General features: G+C 62.6%; 1 pseudogene; it reads left to right on the plus strand.

The window, feature by feature from the left end:
- LOC126177262 (large subunit ribosomal RNA) overlaps positions 1–5,000 on the plus strand; it is a 7,878-nt pseudogene that overhangs the window by 572 nt on the left and 2,306 nt on the right.

Genomic DNA, 5,000 nt, shown 5'->3' on the forward strand with positions numbered 1-5,000 from the left:
CGGGGTGGGGCCGTTCCGGTGTGCGGTGGGCCGCACTTCTCCCCTAGTAGGACGTCGCGACCCGCTGGGTGCCGGCCTACGGCCCGGGTGCGCAGCCTGTCCTTCCGCGGGCCTCGGTTCGCGTCTGTTGGGCAGAGCCCCGGTGTCCTGGCTGGCTGCTCGGCGGTATATCTGGAGGAGTCGATTCGCCCCTTTGGGCGCTCGGGCTCCCGGCAAGCGCGCGCGGTTCTTCCCGGATGACGGACCTACCTGGCCCGGCCCCGGACCCGCGCCGCTGTTGGCTCGGGATGCTCTCGGGCGGAATAATCGCTCCCGTCAGCGGCGCTTCAGCTTTGGACAATTTCACGACCCGTCTTGAAACACGGACCAAGGAGTCTAACATGTGCGCGAGTCATTGGGCTGTACGAAACCTAAAGGCGTAATGAAAGTGAAGGTCTCGCCTTGCGCGGGCCGAGGGAGGATGGGGCTTCCCCGCCCTTCACGGGGCGGCGGCCTCCGCACTCCCGGGGCGTCTCGTCCTCATTGCGAGGTGAGGCGCACCTAGAGCGTACACGTTGGGACCCGAAAGATGGTGAACTATGCCTGGCCAGGACGAAGTCAGGGGAAACCCTGATGGAGGTCCGTAGCGATTCTGACGTGCAAATCGATCGTCGGAGCTGGGTATAGGGGCGAAAGACTAATCGAACCATCTAGTAGCTGGTTCCCTCCGAAGTTTCCCTCAGGATAGCTGGTGCTCGTACGAGTCTCATCCGGTAAAGCGAATGATTAGAGGCCTTGGGGCCGAAACGACCTCAACCTATTCTCAAACTTTAAATGGGTGAGATCTCCGGCTTGCTTGATATGCTGAAGCCGCGAGCAAACGACTCGGATCGGAGTGCCAAGTGGGCCACTTTTGGTAAGCAGAACTGGCGCTGTGGGATGAACCAAACGCCGAGTTAAGGCGCCCGAATCGACGCTCATGGGAAACCATGAAAGGCGTTGGTTGCTTAAGACAGCAGGACGGTGGCCATGGAAGTCGGAATCCGCTAAGGAGTGTGTAACAACTCACCTGCCGAAGCAACTAGCCCTGAAAATGGATGGCGCTGAAGCGTCGTGCCTATACTCGGCCGTCAGTCTGGCAGTCATGGCCGGTCCTTGCGGCCGGCCGCGAAGTCCTGACGAGTAGGAGGGTCGCGGCGGTGGGCGCAGAAGGGTCTGGGCGTGAGCCTGCCTGGAGCCGCCGTCGGTGCAGATCTTGGTGCTAGTAGCAAATACTCCAGCGAGGCCCTGGAGGGCTGACGCGGAGAAGGGTTTCGTGTGAACAGCCGTTGCACACGAGTCAGTCGATCCTAAGCCCTAGGAGAAATCCGATGTTGATGGGGGCCGTCATAGCATGATGCACTTTGTGCTGGCCCCCGTTGGGCGAAAGGGAATCCGGTTCCTATTCCGGAACCCGGCAGCGGAACCGATACAAGTCGGGCCCCTCTTTTAGAGATGCTCGTCGGGGTAACCCAAAAGGACCCGGAGACGCCGTCGGGAGATCGGGGAAGAGTTTTCTTTTCTGCATGAGCGTTCGAGTTCCCTGGAATCCTCTAGCAGGGAGATAGGGTTTGGAACGCGAAGAGCACCGCAGTTGCGGCGGTGTCCCGATCTTCCCCTCGGACCTTGAAAATCCGGGAGAGGGCCACGTGGAGGTGTCGCGCCGGTTCGTACCCATATCCGCAGCAGGTCTCCAAGGTGAAGAGCCTCTAGTCGATAGAATAATGTAGGTAAGGGAAGTCGGCAAATTGGATCCGTAACTTCGGGATAAGGTTTGGCTCTGAGGATCGGGGCGTGTCGGGCTTGGTCGGGAAGTGGGTCAGCGCTAACGTGCCGGGCCTGGGCGAGGTGAGTGCCGTAGGGGTGCCGGTAAGTGCGGGCGTTTAGCGCGGGCGTGGTCTGCTCTCGCCGTTGGTTGGCCTCGTGCTGGCCGGTGGTGCAGGATGCGCGCGCCTGCGCGGCGTTCGTGCCCCGGTGCTTCAACCTGCGCGCAGGATCCGAGCTCGGTCCCGTGCCTTGGCCTCCCACGGATCTTCCTTGCTGCGAGGCCGCGTCCGCCTTAGCGTGCTCCTCCGGGGGCGCGCGGGTGCGCGGATTCTCTTCGGCCGCCATTCAACGATCAACTCAGAACTGGCACGGACTGGGGGAATCCGACTGTCTAATTAAAACAAAGCATTGCGATGGCCCTAGCGGGTGTTGACGCAATGTGGCGGGAGTAACTATGACTCTCTTAAGGCGGCCAAGTGGCGGCGGTGTGGCTGCATCCGGACTTGGCTTTTCGAAGTGCGGTCTTGATGTAGTCGTGCTGCTGCTGCGAGGTGCCTTCCTTGGGTTGTAGTTACAGGGAGAGTGATGCGCAATACATGGGCCTAGCCCTCTTAGCCTCTCCTCTCCTGCGGTCTTCTCCCCTTCTCGTGGGCCCGCTGATTTTCGCAGAGTGGAAGACCGCACCAGGGGCTTGGGGGGGTTACCAGCCCCCCCTCGCATTATCCCTTTCAAGTTGGGGGCAGCAGACAAGTGAATAATAGTGGTGGCCCTTCCGCTGAAGGTGCCACCCCAGCTGCCCCAGCTCCTAGCCGGCCAACCGGCCGTGCCGAAGATCTTGTAACTGTTGCAGCTATCTACGCCTGTAGTGAGTGTCACCGTAGCTTCACCACCAAGACCGGTCTCGGGGTCCATCGCCGCCGCCAACACCTTGCGACCGCCAACGCAGAGATCGTCACGGAGAGGCATCGCGCGAGGTGGACGGAGGAAGAAGTCCTGTCGCTCGCCAAGGCAGAGGCCGAACTGTTCCTTGAGAGGGACGCCCGGTTCTTCTTTGTCAATCAAGAACTCATCAGGATGTTCCCCGACCGAACGCTCGAAGCAATCAAGTGCCGACGGCGGCAAGCTGCCCACAAGCAGCTTGTCCGCCAATTCATGGAGGCGCTTGAGATCGGTCGGGGGGAAGAGCCGGCGTCCCGCCGGGGAGCAGCGAGCCCGCTGCCTGACGCGGGCGAGACCGCTGCGCCGCCTGTCGACGCAGCCGAGGACTTCGCGGCCGACACCACCGGGCCGCCGCCGGAGGGGCCGACTGACGCCGCCATCTGGGAGCATCTGGCGGGGCTACCTGCTTCCGCCCAGCGTTTCTCTGCCCTGGATCGAGTCATTGGTCTAGGGCGGGGCACGCCGCCCGATGTCATCCTGGGCATGCTCCCGGATGCCCTTGCGTCGGTCGGGTCCAGAGGGGAGAGATCGATCACCAGGACACAGCGGCCGCGCCAACCATCTAAGCGGCCGCCTGCAGCGCCGCCGACGCAGAAGCGCAAGCGGCGCCGCTGGGAGTATGCGAGAACGCAGGATGCCTTCCGAAGGTCGCGTGCACGTTGCGTGCGCGGCCTCTTGGATGGCACCCTGCTCCAGCCGCCACCTGCCATCCCTGGTCTGCTGGACTTCTGGGCGGACCTCTTCACTAAGAAGCCCATTTCCACCGCGGGCTTCATTCGTGACCGCCTCCTCCCGCACTCGGAACCTGTCGCTCTCGAGTGCCTATGGGGGCCGGTCACACATGAGGAGGTCGCCGCCGCGTTGCCGCCCAGGGGATCAGCGGCCGGGCCGGACGGCCTTACCCCAGCGGAGTTGCGGCGCCTGCCGCACGAAGTCCTGGTGAAAGTGATGAATCTCTTCCTTCTGGCCCGCGCCCTTCCGGAACGCCTGCTTCGCGCGCGGACGTCCCTTCTCCCGAAAACGGCTGCACCAACATCCCCCGCTGACTTTCGCCCCATTACGGTCTGCTCGGTGCTGGCGCGGACCTTTCACAAGGTTCTCGCGTCACGCCTGATGCGCGCTTGTGCTGTGGACGAACGTCAGCGGGCATTCATCCCTCGTGATGGGATGTTGGAAAACACGTTCATCTTGGACACCGCCCTCACCGACGCAGTTCGCTCCTGCCGCTCTGTCTTTGTGGCATCGATCGACGTATCTAAGGCATTCGATTCGGTAGATCATGCTGCCCTTCGCCCCGTGCTGAAGGCGCATGGCCTGCCGGATTGTTTTGTCGAGTATGTCGAGCGGTGCTACGAGGGCAGCACGACAGTGATAGCGGACGGCGCCGGCGTGGGCGTGTCTGTGCAGCCAGCACGGGGCGTTCGCCAGGGCGATCCCCTCTCCCCCCTCCTGTTCAACTTTGCGGTGGACTACGTTTTAGGCCAACTGCCCTCTCACATCGGAGCTCGGATCCTCGGTCGCAGGGTCAACGCTGCGGCCTTTGCAGATGACGTCTTGCTGTTTGCAGCGACCCCGAGGGGCTTGCAGTCCCTCATCGATGCAGCTACCGCAGCCCTCGCACACCTGGGGCTGCAGATCAACGCCCGGAAGTGTTTCACCCTCGCCTTAGTCGCGTCAGGGCGCGAGAAGAAGGTGAAGGTGGACAGCAATGTCACCTTCACAGCAGGCAATACCACCATGCCTGCCCTGCGTGTGGGTGAAACCTTCCGGTACCTGGGGCTGCAATTTTCCACGGCGGGTCGCTGTGTCTTCAATCCACGTCGCCACCTGGTGGAGCAGCTTGACGTCATCTCCCGAGCTCCGCTGAAGCCGCAACAGCGCCTCCACGCTCTCACCAACGTACTTCTTCCTGGCCTGTACCATGGGCTGGCCCTCAGCCGCACCCGGGTGGGTGCTCTGAAGTCGGCCGACGTCACCATCCGGGCCGCCGTCAGGAGATGGTTCCGCCTTCCGGCGGACACCCCCCTGGGATACTTCCACGCTCCTGTTGCCCAGGGGGGCCTCGGCATTCCATCCTGCCGTTGGATGGGTCCAACGCTCCGTCGGTCCCGTCTCCTGGCGCTGAAGAAGATAGGGCCAGCCTGTGAAGGTGCAGGCTTGGATGAGGTGCAGCGTGAGATCGAGGTGCTGGAGCGCCACTTAACGTGGGAGGGCCACCTCCTCAAATCGTCAACGCAGGTTGGGGAAATGTGGGCGGCGCGCCTACACATCGCCAT

The sequence above is a fragment of the Schistocerca cancellata genome, chromosome 3, assembly GCF_023864275.1.
Source record: "Schistocerca cancellata isolate TAMUIC-IGC-003103 chromosome 3, iqSchCanc2.1, whole genome shotgun sequence".
Taxonomy (NCBI): domain Eukaryota; kingdom Metazoa; phylum Arthropoda; class Insecta; order Orthoptera; family Acrididae; genus Schistocerca; species Schistocerca cancellata.